This window comes from Macrosteles quadrilineatus, unplaced genomic scaffold (assembly GCF_028750875.1).
Source record: "Macrosteles quadrilineatus isolate MER2022 unplaced genomic scaffold, UCM_ALF_1.0 Scaffold_2__2_contigs__length_208266976, whole genome shotgun sequence".
Lineage (NCBI taxonomy): Eukaryota > Metazoa > Arthropoda > Insecta > Hemiptera > Cicadellidae > Macrosteles > Macrosteles quadrilineatus.
This window is the reverse complement of record NW_026542595.1, coordinates 36,685,144-36,703,941: the sequence shown is the minus strand read 5'-3', so window position 1 is coordinate 36,703,941 and position 18,798 is coordinate 36,685,144. Positions and strand designations below refer to the sequence as shown.

At 32.3% G+C, this 18,798-nt stretch overlaps 1 protein-coding gene across 3 annotated transcripts in view; it reads left to right on the top strand.

Annotated features, from left to right (window-relative positions):
- The window catches only part of LOC128985943 (complexin), a 590,501-nt gene that overhangs the window by 439,565 nt on the left and 132,138 nt on the right, over positions 1 to 18,798 (top strand). The window lies entirely within an intron of this gene.

Here is an 18,798-nt window from a genome sequence, read left to right as displayed (position 1 = left end):
GTAATTTCTTCCTTCCTTAAAACTTCGAAATTATTAGAGATTGTTTTTTTAAGCTCAAACTATTTACGATTATTATTGCTTTATTCAAATGAAGATATAATACTACTTCAATTCTTTAAATAGTAACACTGCAGACTTTACATTTTACTTGATTATTGAGCACTAATTAACTTATTTCAAGTAAGAAATTAATCAATCAGAAAAACTAAGTGTACATAATAAGATGATTCTCAGCAATCTCTTAAGATAAAGCTGATTGAAGAGAGCCAATTAAAATAAATGCCGGGGAGGGAAATAACAATCAATTTACTGTTTCCATTAAGTAAGCTTTGCTTCGTTTGGGCTTTTGCGAACATTTTTTGAATACTTTTCGTATTGAAAGTTGATTGTACAGCTCCTTATTTAAAATTTGCTTTTGTTGTTTGTTTCTATGCATTCGTTTATCTGACTATTTACTTAAGTTATTTCAAATATAAATTATCTGTCACTTCGTTCCATTTAGCTAAAGAATTGGAGATTTTATCTTAACCTTTTGGTTTCCTTGTCGCCCACTGCAATTCACGTTGTATTTTTTGGCTATTTACATTTCTAATATTTTATTGAAAGCATGATTCTGTTATGGATTGCCTCTAACGTGCTTATCCAATATATGTGCTATAAGAATGTCATAAATTGTTCTGAGAAATATTTTTGATAGCTTCCTATCGCAGAGTATAAGCTCTCATTACGTTAAACATAAGAGTTCACTTTCAAAAACGTGGCGAAATAAGTTGGTAATGCCTTCAGGGATTAGGTATTGTTAATAGTTATATTTTATAACCTTGTGGGAAATTAAACCCGGTTCTATTTAAAACTCTTCTATTTAGAAAAAAACCCCAGTTTCTTTTAGTATTAGTAAAATTAATTTCTGTAACAACACGTGGTAACTGTAGAATTATATATTCTAAGGGATTACAGGAAATAGTTTACGCCATAAAAAACTAGTAGGACATCTAAATATCTTCCTAAGGGTAAAAACAAAGTGGAGCAGGGCAGGTAGCTGGTAGCCTGGCTGGTCGCTTACTCGCTTACTGCTGGTTACCTGGAGGGTAGCTAGGACACACACAGTGGCGCTCAGTACAGTCGCTTGTCAGCCGCCGATACTAATATTGTCACTTATAATATTAGTGGTACAGGATAAACTTTTGTTTGAATCCTAGTTCATTCGCTATTTCATTCTACAGATCGTCGAGTACGTGACGTTTGTGGTGGTCCGGATGGGCTTGTTTCCACAATGGCACACGGATAATAACCTCTGATATTAATTTGTCTACGTCCATTATTTTATTTCATGTAAGCAAAACAACTTCCAAATAAATCAGCTAAAACAAACAAACAACGTATACAAAGAATGCGCAGTGAAAGGTCCCGCGTGGAACTTGCGAACTCGAGAACTCGTGGCTGTCAAGTTCTGCTATTTGCGCATGCCCCAGTCGAGCCTTCCCCGCTTGAAGCTTCCAAACAATCGACTTGGCAATTCTTCGGGTAAAAACACAGTGGAGCAGGGCAGGTAGCTGGTAGCCTGGTGGGTCGCTTAATCGCTTACTGCGATGTAGAATTAAAGCACGCGTTGTTATGGGTACGCACACAGTCGCGCTTAGCTGGTAGCCGAGAGGGTAGCAGTAAGCTAGGCGGCAAGCTAGAAGAATTGCCAAGTCGATTGTTTGGGAGCTTCAAGCGGGGAAGGCTCGACTGGGGCATGCGCAAATAGCAGAACTTGACAGCCACTTGTTCTCGAGTTCCCAAGTTCCACGCGGGATCTTTCACTGCGCATCTAAATACTATACAATCCGATGTGTAACTGACTGGGGATACAAATTCTAGACCACTTCTAGATGAGCTAGAGACTTGAAATTTTCGGTGGTTGTAGGTCTAGTGCCCAAACCACCCATAAAATTCCAAAAAGTCGCATTTTCAAATTTTAACCCCCCCGAAAATTCGAATTCCCCCCCCATGCTATTCTTATGGGGAATAACATTAAAAATGGCCGACTTTCGTGTTCCCATCTGAACCACTTAGAAACGTGGTAGAGACTTCAAATTTGCGTAGTATTGCAGTATGGGATCTTACATTACCGGTGGAATTTGCAAAAGTCCCATTTTCAAATTTTAACCACCCCAAAAATCCAAAATGGCGGACCTCTGAAAACGAAAAAACACTTTTTTTTCAACCGGATGTAGCTCGAAAACGGTAAGAGATAGAAAAGATTTGAAAGTATATCCAGGAACAGGAATTAAATTTTATACAAAACCCTCTTGGGCGTTTTCCAAAATTCGGACTCCTTCAGCTTCAAAAAACGGCCTACTTTCAAAATTTTGTAAATTTCACTCACATTTTTTACGGTTTTCGCTATTTTTTCATATTTAAATAATTTCTTTTTGCAGATATTATTAATGTTCTGTATTCTTCTTACTTTACTTTATATTTTACTAATTTAATGTTTTTTTGTATCTTTACTCCTTAATCCCCAAAACTTAGGTTTAATGTCAAAATTTAAAGGTTTTTTACAACTTTTACAAGCCCCATGTTATTCTTATGGAGAATTACATTGAAAAATGCCGACTTTAGTATGCTCATCTGAACCACTTAGAAACGTGCTAGAGACTTGAAACTTGGTAGTATTGTAGTATGGGATCTTACATTACCGGTGAAATTCCCAAAAGTCCCATTTTCAAATTTTAACCCCCCCCAAAAATCCAAAATGGCGGACCTCTGAAAACGAAAAAACACTTTTTTTTTCAACCGGATGTAGAGCTAGAAAAGATTTGAAAGGATCTTAGCGAAAGGAAATTAAATTTTCTACAAAACCCTCTTGGGCGTTTTCCGGAAATCGCACTCCTTAACCTTCAAAAAACGCCCTACTTTCAAAATTTAGTAAATTTCTTTGAAATTTTTTACGGTTTTCGCTATTTTTTCATACTTAAATAATTATTTTTTGCAGATATTATTAGTGCTCTGTGTTCCCCTTAATTGACTTTAAATTTTACTCATTTAATGTTTTTTTGTATCCTTACTCCTTAACCCCCAAAACTTAGGTTTAATGTCAAATTTTAAAGGTTTTTTACCACTTTTACAAGCCCCATGTTATTCTTATGGAGAATAACATTGAAAATGGTAGACTTTGGTGTGCTCATCCGAACCGTTTAGAAACGTGCTAGAGACTTGAAACTTGGTATTATTGTAGTAGGGGATCTTATATTAATGATGAAATTTGCAAAAGTCCCATTTTCAAATTTTAACCCCCCCAAAAATCCAAAATGGCGGACCTCTGAAAACGATAAAACAAGTTTTTTTCAAACGGATATAGCTCGAAAACAGTAAGAGCTAGAAAAGATTTGAAAGGATCTTAGCGAAAGGAAATTAAATTTTCTACAGAACCCCTCTAAGCGTTTTCCAAAATCGCACTCCTTAAGCTTCAAAAAACGCCCTAATTTCAAAATTTTGTAAATTTCTTTCAAATTTTTACCGGTTTTCGTTATTTTTTCATACTTAAACAATTCCTTTTTGCAAATATTATTATTGCTTATTTTAACACACCCAAAAATCCAAAATGGCGGACCTCTGAAAACGACAAATCACGTTTTTTTCATTCGGCTATAGTTCGAAAACTGTAAGAGCTAGAAAAGATTTGAAAGATTTTTCATGAACAGGAATTAAATTTTCTACAAAACCCTTTTAGGCGTTACCCGAAAATCGCACTCCTTCAGCTTCAAAAAACGCCCTACTTTCAAAATTTGGTAAATTTCTCTAAAATTGTTACTGGTTTTTGCAATTTTTTTAAACTTGAATAATTTATTTTTGCAAATATTATTATTGCTTTTCCCTTACTTTGCTTTAAATTTTACTCATTTACATTTTTTTTCGTAACTTTACTTCTTGACCCCCAAAACTACGAGCCCAATGGTATTATTATGGAGAATAACATTGAAATTTAATGGTCATCAGAATCGTTTAGAATCGTGCTAGAGACTTGTAATTTGGCAGTATTGTAGTATGGAATACTAAGTTAAGGGTGAAATTTGCAAAAGTCACTTTTAAGTCATTTTAAAATTTTTAACTCCCCAAAAATCCAAAATGGCGGATATCTAAAGACGATATAACACGTTTTTTACGGCTATAACTAAAAAGCAATAGGAGCTAGCCAAGATTTGAATGGATTTTCATGTTCAGGAATTTAATTTTCTACAAAACCCTTACACGTGTTTTCCTAAAATTTCTCCCCTTCACCCCTAAAAAACGTCCTACTTTCAGAAATTGGTATTTTTCAAATTTTTACCGGTTTTCGCTATTTTTACATACTTAAATAATCACTTTTTGCAAATGTTATCAATGCTTTGTATTTTCCTTGGCTTAATTTCGGTTTTAATCATACATGTTTTTTCGTAACTTTACTCCTTGACCCCCAAAACTTAAGTTTAATATCAAAATTTAAAAGGTTTTACCAGTTTCACGAGGTAATAATAGACTCTTTACTTTTTCTGTATGCACAAGGTTATTAAAACTATACAAAGTTTACTGTATTAGAGCTAACACCAAGGTATGAATATAATAAGGACCATTTAAAAAGTCCCCCCCCCCTCTCGAAATCCCCCTTATATCTATCCTATAGCCACCACAGATTCATCGGTCTAAATCACGTTTACCAATTTCTAGATTAGCTAAAAATCCTGAAATTTGCACCCTGTCCCCCTGTGGCACATTTGTACTTACAAAATTTTACCCCCGATTTTGGCTACTTTTCCCAATCTAAGTAAATTCTTTTTGCAAACATTATTAATATTTTGTATATACTCTGGTTTACTTAAAGTTTAATCCTCCTATCGTATTTCCAACCCCCCCCCTCCCTAATATTATATCCTCCCCAGCCCCAATGTTATTCTTACAGGTGCGTAAGTCTAAATCACGTTTACCCATTTCTAGATTAACTGGATGTCTGAAATTTGGCCCGATTGTAGGTCTTGCGCCCTGTCCCCCGTGGCTCATTTACCCCCAACCAAAAAGGGGGCCTGGGGGCGGAGCCCCCAGCGAGCCAAAGGCGAGTTCTTTGTATACGGAGTGTTGTTTGTTTTAGTTGATTTATCTGGAAGTTGTTTTGTTAACATGGAATAAAATAATGGACGTAGACAAATTCATATCAGAGGTTTTTATCCGTGTGCCTTTGTGGAAACAAGCCCATCCGGACCACCACAAACGTCACGAACTCAACGATCTGTAGAATGAAATAGCGAATGAACTAGGATTCAAACAAAAGTTTATCCTATACCACTAATATTATAAGTGATAATATTAGTATCGGCGGCTGACAAGTGACAAGCGACTGTACTGAGCGCCACTGTGTGTATGTCCCAGCTACCCTCCAGGTAACCAGCAGTTAAGCGAGTAAGCGACCAGCCAGGCTACCAGCTACCTGCCCTGCTCCACTGTGTTTTTACCCTTCTAGCTTGCCGCCTAGCTTACTGCTACCCTCTCGGCTACCTGCTAGGCGCGACTGTGTGCGTACCCATAACAACGCGTGCTTTAATTCTACATCGCAGTAAGCGATTAAGCGACCGGCCAGGCTACCAGCTACCTGCCCTGCTCCACTGTGTTTTTACCCTAATACAGTACATTGCACCAATCATTAAGATTATGGTATTTAGTTTTATAAACAGTTTAAACATAACAAATTAACACATTTTGGTGTTATACGATGTAAAAACGAATATTTACCAAAACATTATATTCCGAAAATCATCTTCCAATCTTACATTGTAATCGGTACACCTTTGTTTTGTAAACTTGAATTGCAAATAAAATTTACTTAAATCTCTACATTTCACTCATCTTTAATCGTATTTTTTAGTGAAACATACACACAAACCATAAATAATCAAATTTTGTAGTATGAGGTTTTTGAATAATTAGATTATATTGAAAACACAGTGAAACATTGGATCATTCATGGAACTCGCTTTTCCCCTAAATTGGACAGAGGAGAGAACACAAACACACGGTACATGCAGGAAGTCCCGGAGCAAAAAGGATCGATTACCCAGGAACAATGTGGACAATTAAATGATATTAGCCTCGACATCTGCTCTCTGTACCCGCTTTATCTCTGTGCCACAGAGCTGCAGCCTATTGTGAATGTTAAACCGCACATGTGAACAACAATGTGCGAATGTGTATAAGTTAGGCTGAAGTGTAATTTGTGGCGTGCCATGTACCAAAATGTAACTTGAACCGTGTAGTTTTCTATACAATTTAGATAAATAAATGCTGTCAAAATAACTTTATAATAAAAAATGCAGGATGATTTGACAGTTTGACTATGGATGTTAAACGTCTCTAAAAGTTATATTTAATGGCAAGTATGTGTGTGTAATATTTATAAAAGTTGTATAAGATGACATAACATAAAATGCATTTAAATTGGAATTGAATCAAGTAATAGTTGAAATTCACAAGTTTGACAGTATTCGATATGTTTAATTTTTTGCATTAAGACTAAATCTGGAAAATCTAGGTTTCAAGATTAGATTAAACAAAAATTATTATTAAGATTGAATTGTTTAAAACATTTCAATCTACAAGATATTTGTTTTAAAAATGACCTTGTTTCAGTTGGGAAATACCCGTAATGTAAAATGCAATGTATGCAATGTAATGATGATGCAATAGATTTGCAGTCTATCAAAACGACAAATTATTCAACAAATATTACATTGTTGTGTACTTAATACACTTAGTATACTTAATACATAGTACAGGAGAAAAGTTAGATTTCCCAGTATTGTGGAGCCAAGTTAAAAGTATTTCTAAGAATTGATGTTGATGATGAACTTTTTTTCTTATCTTATAGTAAGTTTTATAAAAGAAAAACGCGTTTTTATTTATATGGAGAAAATTTAGTTAACTAACTACCTTAATTTTTTTTTTTTTTATTTGAGTAATGAAACACTTAATATTCAATATTCAATAATATTCAATAAAGAGAAGTGCAATACAATTATTATTATTTGTGTTTTATATTTATCGTAAAAGTGGTTAGTAAACACCTCCACCCATAGAAATCCGGCTTTTATTGACAATCAACTTTAAACTCGATGTTATAAAAATCGTTGCTATAGTGCCGCAGTATTTGTAATGGATTGTGGTAACTCTTCATACACATACAACTTATAAATAACACATTAACACAAACTAACACAATAATTATAGATGTTTTTTTACATGCTTTGAAAAACTTTTTAATTTTTTAATTTATTACCTCAATATACATTTATAAAGTGTTTCTAAATCTCTAAAATGTTATAAGAAATGAGAAAAACTTTACTTTTTACATTAGGAATTAATAAATGCTAGATAGAGGTACTTTTCAACAGAACATTTACATTTTAGTTTATTAGTTAGTCTGTCCAATATGCAGTAACCAGAAAAAAAAAACAATCCTACACAGTGCTCTACATTCTTACAGTAATACTTTAGGACCTTAGTAAATGATTATTGATGGCTACGAGTTAACTGCAAATGCATAGAGGTTGATTGTTAACTATATGCACTATACGAAGTAACTAAGATATCTGGTAGATATACTAATTTTAATAAATCCTGCCAGTGCTGAGGATTTGTGAATTTCTTACTTTTCGTACAAACCTTTTTTTACTGCTAGAATAAATCATTCGACTAGAGTTTATCCGTTAAGTTGCTTAAACAATTCTATTGTTCTACAATAGTTCCATAGGCTACATTCGTGGTGCTAGCTACGATATACTCAAAAAGATAATCTATGCTTTTAAAACTGAATATTAATTAGTAAGCGTAGATATTAAATATTGTTCTTTATATATCATTAATACACCTGAATTATGGGATAATCTTTGACAATATGTCTTTATATATTCCCTGTGATTGTGTTACATCAAACAACACTAGTACACAATGTATGCAAGTAATGAAAACATGGTTATCCTTACACAAAGCAATGTCTCTACCTCTAAAAGTCTCTTCTCTCTGTCTGTAACTAGTTTCTGTGGAACATTTCTTTGTTGTTTTGTTCCAACGTGTTTCCTCTCAGGAAGATACAGGGATCAGGGAAACATAATAAGTTACAAACCTCAGTTGTGACTTTTACGTCATAAATGTAAACAATAGGTAGCTTTGGGAGCAAAGTAAAAGTATACTTTGTTTTTGTTTGTTTGCATGAAGACTAGAGAACGAGATTTAATTTGGGTTCGTTGATGATAAATGGCAATGTGGTAACTAGTGCAGAATTGTTAACTCTTTAAAATATGATACCTGACCATACAGAAATTATAATATACATAGAACCATATGGTGGTATTCAAGCAGTATTTTGTTAAAGCAGCTAAATATACCTAAATACTTTATCACTCGAGGTTGATATTCTTTTGATTATTGTAATTATATTGTTTTAATTTCTTTTATAGCTTACTATTTTACTCTTATACTTTATGGAATTAAATAAGAATATGTTTTATCGATGGCATGCAAACAGTAATTGCAATCAACAATTTACTTTTTAGTATAACCTTCAAGAAACCCTATACCGCAAGAAATAAAAAAACTGAATATGATGTCAAAGATGTCAAAAAAATCTACAAGGGTTTTAGATGAGCCAATAGGGTTTAGATGTTGGAAATACAAAAAAAAAAAAAAAAATAAAAATTATCAATGCTACAAACGCTAATTTTAAAGGTAAAGGTATATATATATATATATATATATATATATATAACGGATTAAGTGACTGAGGGTTTATCTGTTAACGCGCTTAAACCATTTTGCTGGTCCACATTAGTGGCAAGCTATACGCTACAGGCGTGTTGCCGAATGCAATACTCTAAGATAATCGCTGCTAGTAAAGTTTCGAAACAAACAAAAATTCATTGCATTAACCAATTATTTGATACACATAAATGGAGCATATCAATAATTTGAACTTTGTTAGAATTCCGTACTTATATCACTCCTATTATTCATATAGAGCAGAACACGCTGTCACAGCATATCGCAACTGTAAAAACTTTCTAACAAAATCTAATTTAATATTTTATACCGTTTTACTTTACTTCACTTTTTGAAATGGTGACCATAAGAAAGTAGGTATTTTAAGCCAAGTATGAATGGGGATGAGTGTAGCATAAGTGGCATGATCTGTAGTTAGACACAGCTGTTTTTAACAGCTCATGCAGATAATGGTTACTAAGGGACCTACAGTTGATAGTGGAACCCGAACCAAATTTTCCCTTGTAATTAATTAAGTACATAATACCTTATAGTGTTTTGAAACATATTGGTTTCTACTGTTTTCGCAGTCTACTAATAAGATCCGCGTAAATTGCTATCCACACGATGTACAAAACCTACGAGGCAAAGCTGAGGCTGCATATACAATGCCACATCATAAAATGGGCTAAACGTATGTTATTGTAAATGGAGTAGATATCGATTTGAAACGAAAGTCCGAGAAAGTAGTAATGATGCCTGACACTCTCAATCATACAAATAAAGGTTGTTTTTTACTGTATGTAAATTATAAAAAAATCTTCACCTAATAGAAAATGAGAAATATTTACATTGAAATTAAATACACTCGGAAAATACGCTTTACATCCGTGTTAAAAAAAAACAACTAGTAATAGAAATGCCTTTTAACTTTATACCATCAAAGATATTCTGGTATATTGGATATAAAAATATATTGGATTAAATTAACTGGAGAATTTAAAACGAACATCATACGATATAAATTAATGTAAGCATATATGCGATTGGATAATTCTGCGGGAACCTGAATAGTATCTGCACCAAAGCCGTATATTTGATGGATCAAGATACAAGGATTCCTTTAGAGCTGGAAGATATATTAAAGGGCTTTAGTTGTAAAAGTTTTCTTTAGAAGTATTGGTCTCGGGGTTTCTTCAAAACAGGCTAGCTTTTCGACAAATGATTGTTATCAGCCTCAGATATCATTTGTCTTTAGCCAAACATTGTGGTGAAATATCAGACAATTGTATTGATAAATATACAGTAGCCGTACAGTTGATTTCGGGCGCCAACTACTTTGTAAAATGTTAATTTTTCTTCTTGTCAAAACTAATGTGTTTATTTAGAAGCTCTCTTACATTTGTTTTGAATATATGTAACATGGAATTTTCAATGAACATATTTGTTTAATAGGAATAATTACAATAATATATTCCTACATGGTGTATGGGTAATATCTTACAGTTTATATATATATATATATATATCCATTTAAATTTGACTAAATTCCTCATTTGCCAAAATTTATTTCATTAAATTAGGCATATCTCTCTTTAAAACCCGCTAAACTTGTTGAAATTGAATATGTTGATAATAACTGTTAAATATCTTTCATTGTTTATATATTTTAACCTCGTAATTTCTTACTGCATAAAAATACGTATTATAAAAAGAGAAGAACTCTTTGAACATGTTCAAAAGCATCAAATCCGTTGTTATAATCCTTTCCCATGATACATTTTTTGGCAAAGGATGAAAGGTACCTTAAGGCTTCGGGAATATAAGAAAATGATTTCATTGTAAAAGTTTTGTTTAAAAGGATTGGCCTCCAGCTTAACTTCCTTTCACGATTGATGAAAGCTCTCTACCTCTCTTGAAGGACGTTTTATGTTACAGGATAAAGGCATCGCGTATACCTTGTATCAACGCTTTGTCTTGTTTTTGGATTAAATTGATCTCATTTATCGCAAACAACCAATTTGAAGTGCAGTAAAGTTGGAGTTGAGGGTTTACCTAACATTGGTTATATTCAACCATTAATTAGGTCGAGTTAAATCAACCAAGCAGACAATGACTTAAAATTAAATAGTTTTAGAAAATTAAAATATCTATTTAAAATGTAATGCGAAAAATGTGTTGTAAATGTGTAGATTTTGTGCATTTAATTAAAAATCGGTGTAGAGAGAACTGTGATCATGTATTAATATTGGTTTTTAAGATTTAATTTACTATGCATATGGGATAGAGGATTAAATATAGCGCTCGCCTTAAAATCAGAGGGTAACTGATTCAAACACTGATCAAATCTAGAGTTGTTTTTATGGTTCTAACCAAAATTCTTCCGATTTTGATCATTACGATTTCGATAAGTAGTTCTTGATCAGGCTTTGCCTTTTGTTGGATCTCAGTCAATGTAAAATACGCACAATGATGTGTCGTGTTTTGTATACCCAATATGAACCACAACATTGAATCATACATTTCTTTTAAGTGCTAATAACTCTGTTGTTTGTTGCAGGTAACTACTGAAATTTGCTGTATAGTGTGGTGAGTTTTTAACAACCACTTAAAATATGCATGAACCGTATGATTTACATTTTGCATAAAACAAATAAAGTAACTGTTTATCAAATTATTATAATCAATATCGAATATATTTTCTCAATCAATAGTAATTATTATTCCAATGAATAATAAGGTGGGTTAGGAACGGTTGGATGTGAGTTTGGTGTGTTTTGCAACACAGTACCCTGAGTGCGAGAGAGATGGTAGATAACAGCTCGCGCTCATCATTAAACACTTATCTGAGGGAAGTAGAGTGTAAATGGCGTCGCCATGTCGTTAACATCAGCTACAGTCATGGCCAACTCTCGGGTCAATACTGTACTTAAAATTATACAAATAAATTTAAGCCGGGTTCACACTATGTAGCAAAACCTGATATATAACTTTTGCTATATAACATTGTAATATAACTTTTGCTATATAACATTGCTATATAACTTTTGCCATACAAAAAAGTTACACACAATTTTAGTGATTACGGTACTCGTGCTATATGCTATATGTAGCACAACCTAGTTTTCTAATAAACTTCCCCCTAGACATTTACTTTTAAATTAAAACGGATTTTGTCTAGGTTTTGATGCCAAACTGGAGCCTTCATGCTAGGTTTATATAACTCCAAAACGTGTATATTATTGTTTCGTATAATTTGTTTTAATGTATATTTAGTGACTGTTATTTTGATTGCTTAGTCAACTTAATATATGTCATTTCAATAATTCCCTTTTCAATTAATCGTTTAATTAATAAATAGTAATGATTTCTATTAATTTATTATCAACAGCACACAATAGTGTCTGAGATACAACAGCTAACAGCAGTATTTATATCGCAGGTGCAACTTAAAGTCAAACCTGTAACATTATAATTCAGAAGAACTAAGAATGTTAATAAATTAAAAGAAATATTTCTTTAATTTTTTGTACGTTAGTAAAAGATGTATCAAATGCAGTAGATGTTAGTCTTTATTGGCTTATTTGTATCGGTCTTTTTGTTTATTCACTTTTAAGCTGTAATGTATAAAAAGAAGCATGTTTAAAACAGTTGGCAGCATATACGTTCGTTATTAATTAAAACAGAAACAAGATTGGTTTTACTTTTTTAAGTTATACATAACCATTTTATGTCAAATTTATTTTATCGTTTTATTTCAGAAGGTAAACCAGCACAAATGTCTTTTCTATACTGGGTGAGATTCAAAACATACCCTGTAATTGTATGGCCCCGAGGTACTTTGGACCCTGCCTATCAGTAAAATAGCCCTTTCGTAAATTGATTAATGTTATAGAAATGTAATACTTATAACCAGAAACTCTTCACATTGGAACACTATGGTTGAATTAATAGATTATGCTTAGACTTCCTATAGAACCCCAAAGATTATTCACCCAACTTTATTATCCCTCATACAAAAAATAATCCATTTATACTGACACTATAAAGTTTTTACTATTAAAAAGTAAAGCAATTAATAGAACATGGTAATATGCTACTTTGATTTATTTTGTTCATTTAAGATAACTTTAGTAGTGCAGAATGCATTTGAACTAGGTTTGACATGTCTTAAGAGGTTTTGTTTTATTAAAGAGTATACTTTTCGTAGTGCTTTTTACTTAATTTATATTTATATCAAGAAAATGTTGTACATTGAATCTACAATTCCAACAAACGTTAGAATGCTCTTATTGGCTGAACATGACATGTCGAGATTGTTTAAAGAGGTAAGTTAGGAGGTTGTCTGAGTGAATAAAAGTTTTTTGGGCGTCTTTAAGGTTTACAGTTGTTCTTGGGTAAGCCCATTGATACAAGCGTATATCAAAACCGTAAAACAATAGATAGTTTTAATGATATGCTCAATTTATTTATTAAAAATGTATTTAGCAGTGAAACATGTGTTTTATTTGCAGAAGACTTAAACTCATTACAATCGCCGTGATAACACTAGCCACTGTTGAGTATTCTATTCTATTGCATGCCAACTGTCTTTTCTACGTCTATTTTCACATGTCTGTCTAACCTATACTGAATTCTCTTTACTTTTAGCAGGTAATCTTGCCGCTGTACACTTGGTAAGGCACACTGACACTGCTACCATCTCTACATTTCGTTAAATACACATGGTACGAACAAAAATAGTTACTTTACAAGTTTTTCTAAACTGACAATGCTGCACGCCTTTCTCCAGTTCTCTTTGCCATGGTCTTTCTTCATTTTTGTGCAAACCCTGCGCTTTATCTTGCCTTGACTTTTGCCTTCTTCCATGTCTTGTCATCCAGCCTTTAAAAAAATGAATACATCTTTTTACAATTTTATTCGCCCTTACCAACTCAAAATCTTTGAAATTATAGACACATTTTTATTGACATGAAAACATAATATTGACATATATTTTGGCATGAAATAGATTTATATTAAAGGTAGTAGCACACAGTCTTACTTTAACACTGCAATAGCATAAACCTTAACGGTGTATAACGTTTGATAAAATAGACATATAACTCATCGTGAATATTTGTCAATTACCAATACTCACTAAAATATTCATTCAATTTTAAATTCCGTACATCGAAGATATTTGTACTATTTTCTTTATTTCTTGGAAAGCTAGATATGAAATATCGATATAATAGAGTGTTTACAAAGTCGCATCCTCTTGGACACCAAAATTACCACCTCAGTGTCAAGCTCATCCGATTATTCTATTATACAATTGCAGACCGTAGAAATTCAACGGAAATACAGCTGCACGGGATTTTTTACGTCACTGAAGTGTAAAACTGTAAGGAATTAGTGTTAGACTCAGGCACCCAAAGTGCAACCTTTGTCCGAGCGCTCCTTTTGTAGAGAAAATTTAAGTTTGACACTTTGGCATGTGAAAGCACTTTTGCATATTAGGCAATTTACACGTTATAATAGCACCCCCGTTTTAAAAGACGTATTATACCCTAGTATCATTCCTCATGTATATGAACATGTGGCTTATTTCACAGAATTACCTTAAAATCTTCCATTAAAATATTGCAGTTTTTAACATGAAGCAAATATATTGGCCGAAATAAGATTCTCAAGCACTGAAGGCTATATAAGGTGGGTTGGGGTACTTAATGTGGTTTGGTTACATAGTAGGCCTACGTACCGGTAAATATAAACAAATTAATATGAAAAAAATCAAAATTATTCATTACTATTAATTTAATCGTGTTAACAATTTCAGAGTGGATATTCTTGATCACAGAATGAGTTAAGAACACCTCACTAGCATCTAACATTTGTTAGTAATAACCATGATATTTTCTTTGAAGGATGCAAAACTTCAATAGAACAAGAAAACGGCAGCGAGAACATTGCAAGTAGGTATACATGCATCTTTACGGTCTTACGTTAACAACTTAATCATGCATTCGTAGAGTGCATTGTGAAACAAGTTTTTGCTAATGGTGCATGAAATTTAAGTTACGTTTGACTGTGCTAGAGAATGCAAGCATTTTTAATACTATAAAGGGTTACACAAAATAAAGCAATAATTGTTCTTTGGTAAGTAGTAAGCGTGATGTTGGTTAATTCAATATCACGCGCTTGTGTTATAGGTTTTATTATTAACCAATACAGTTATATGCTTGCAAAAACTCATATTTGAGATGCGATAAGTTAAAAAGTTAATAAATAATTTAAAGGGTGCAGATTAAATCCAAGCACTATTTTTTTACTTGACATTTAAGGCTTAGTTTTTCAAATCAATCCAAGTATAATGTATTTTGTAATACTTTCTTAATTGTATTAAGTTATACTTCAACACATTCTATTCAGACTAAATCAATTTAACTAGACATAGTTGTGAGCCCTAAGATAAAAAAGCCAAATTATTTATAACATTACAATATAAAGGCAATGGTTATTTTTGTTTTTAGTCGCCATAATTTCAAAATGATTGCCGGTTTGAAAATCTAGAATCCGAACCGACTATACACTATTTATCTTATGGTAACATGTTATAACATTTTGAAATGTTATAATGTACATACATTTATTAGAGTTCATTTTCCTACTACTGGATATTGAAGATTTTAATAATAAAATACAGTTACCTTGTTCAATATCCTTTGGTCTTGTTAGATGACGATCGGTTTCGTGACGACAGTCACATCATCGGGTCAATCCTCGTAGAACGATTCGTTATAAAAAATTAGGTAAAAACTTTATGTATTTTTTATAACGAATCGTTCTACGAGGATTGACCCGATGATATGACTGTCGTCACGAAACCGCTCGTCATCTAACAAGACCAAAGGGTATTGACAAGGTAACTGTATTTTATTATATACATTTATTGATACATATTCCAAATATATGAGTATAAGGAAAAAATAAAGTAAACAAAAAGTAAAACTATTTAATACATCCACACGATATTTTATAGGATATTACCTGTTGCCAAATAAAAAAAGAATCATATGAAAATCCCTGTGCCCTCATAGTGAAAATTATAGGTAACTTCTTGATCAGCATTGCACGTATTATTAAATTTACGTAAAGTAAATAAAGAGACGTCTTATAACCTTTAAAACAGTATTTACGCTTATACTGTTACTCACAAGACGGTAAATAAACAAAAAAGATGGTAAGTGGTGATTGATTTCGATTGGACACTCCAATCATCATCAGACCCAATTGGCAAATCTTAAATTATAGGTGTAAAACACATTGTTGAATTAGATAAAAAGGCCAAATCAGTTCTTTAGATATCAATAGGACAGCAAATATATTTTTACTAGTGTAAAAATAACTGATTAAAGTTATAAAATGTCAGGAATTCCGTTCTCTTAAAAGCTAACTGTCGAAGAATCTCCAGGAAGAAGTATTAAAATAAATGTTAACGTTAGATATAAAATGGAAATCTGAACATTGTTTCTGGACCTGAAAGTTTTTTTTTTACATTTTCTTGGCTACTCTTTAACTCCAGCCGGAGACGGTCCACAGAGGGTTGATGGAAATTTTTAAATTCAAGAAAAGATTATTTTTAAAAGATAAGGTCTCGGAAAGAGCCTACCAAAAAATATCCCTAATAAATTGAGCTCACAAAACTCAGCTTTGGCAAACTTAGGGCTTTACTCTGGAAGACTGAGTTTATGATGAACTTAAACTATTTTCGATTGTTCTATTGTTCGAAGGTTAACACTTGATTTTAATATAATTTCGACATGTTTAAATTCAGTATCATAGTTTTTGTTTTCAACTCCGTTGATTTTATAATAATAATAAACGCTGTCTGTAACAACAGATCATTCAACCAAACACTGAGTTGACATATGGGTGATATTGTTAAACGTTTACGTTTAATATGATTTCTAATTAACAAAATACTGCATTTAGTTTGCCATAGGAAATGTTAATACATTACGAAGATATTTCTTGTATTTCTGAACAAAATCTCAAAGTTTTACCTTGCATACAATTTTAAACTAAAATATTGATTCTGCTCCAATGTCACCAGCATCCCTGTATACGCTAGTGTACATATAAAACGTGTTTTATTTATTTTTTCGCAATTATATCTATGACTTGATTCCGAATTAGCAATCAAAAACTAAATCTAACGTAATCAATATTAAATATATACTTAATACCAATATCAAAAATAAATTAGCTACATTTTGTGATTATATTTTTAAAGTATGGGAAGTCATGAGTTAAATATTGTTTTTTTTTATAATTTCCTGGTAGGTTTAAATTACATTTACGAGTTAAAAGTAACTAAACCATTCAAAGCACGTAATTTAATATAAAAGTAAAGGAAGACAATTCTTTACTATTCATGATGCTACTCTTTTAGAAGCATTTCTAAAGTTTCTTTAGGAGCTGTGAAGTCTTTGAATACTTTACATTTTAATTAAAGCCTTCAAGTAACGAGTAGAGTGACTGTAGAGTTCTCGGCATAGTTTCCAACTCCGCACTTGTTCAATGAAATTGATTAGACTAAAAATACTTGTTGGAAAAACTGCTGAACTCCTTTAGAGACTAACATTTCGCTTAAAAAAGCTCATCAGTAGTAGTAAAAATACATGTAAAACAATCATACACAGTTTGCGTTTAATTTAATCTTGCATACTTATTCATTATGGTACTCAAATCAATTGAGGATTCAGATCGTATGTATTATTCATTAATTTGGATATCTGCAATTCGCATATGGTTAGACAATTCTGACTAAATGCTACATTTTCTATTGTTACGTAATATTGTTTCAAATTAATGTAGACCTAGAACCTTCTTACGAAGCTGTAATTGTATAAAATACCAATACTCCGCATACAAAAGTATGACTGTGTATTTGAAACATATTTTTACCTTATTGTTGAGCCCGTAGCATAAATATGACCATACTTGTATAACGTACGTGGTTTGGCAATTAAGACAGTGCAAAATGTCGTAATATCTTCTATCCTTTAAGGTTCTACAAATAATAACCATTTTTGACAAACATAGTATTTTTAAGGTTTGTTTATGTGAATATATGTTTGTTTTGGGCTTATGGGAAGTATTATCTTCTCTAAACACTATATTTAGCAGATAAATTCTTGTTTCAAAGCCAACAATTCTGCTACAATGGCTAATAAACCTGTTACAAAGCGTCCCAGTGCTCCAGCGTTCCGGCTTACAGACAAAATTAAAACTCACAACTCCCTCTTAAACCGTTTCCTATCTGCAAAATGAAAGTAATCCCCTTAAAATCAACGAGCTAGCGCGTTTGCTCTGCTAAATGGACTTTGTATTAGAAACAAATATGTTCTGGAAATCTATTTAATTGTCATAATAATTCGTTAGCTATTAAAAAGATTATAGTTTCAGATTATCTCAAGTATGAGGATGATATACCTACTCAACTACTCAACAATATTCTTAGACTCACTATAATGCACTGTAACTTTTCGATGCCTGATTATGATACCAAATAATAACTTTTACATTAGTAGTCACCATTTTTTACTAGTCATGTGGGTCTTGTGTGTTTTATCACAAATGTGATAAAACAGGTAAATAAATCTGTATTTAGCTTTGATAACTAATAAACTTACCAAAAGAAAATCATTGTAAGAGGACAAACAACCGGTGTCATCAAAATCTTCGCCAGTAGCCCGACAATAACAGTAAACCAGGGCCAGTTTTGAGAAACTTTTCGGAAATTGTAGATTTTATGCCTCTCGATATTTGCACACTTTTATAAACCGATGATGCTTTTGCGGTCTTCTTCGATATGTTTGAGAAAAGTTAGTTACAAAACAAACATAAATTTCTTACTAATGTTGTTACGTGCACAGCAAGCTATGCGGTACTTCATGTTTTATTAAACAATCTTGCACGTAGATTAAAAAAAAAATAATAAAAAGCATTTGTAAAGAAATAGTTTTTACTTTTAAGCAGTGTTCA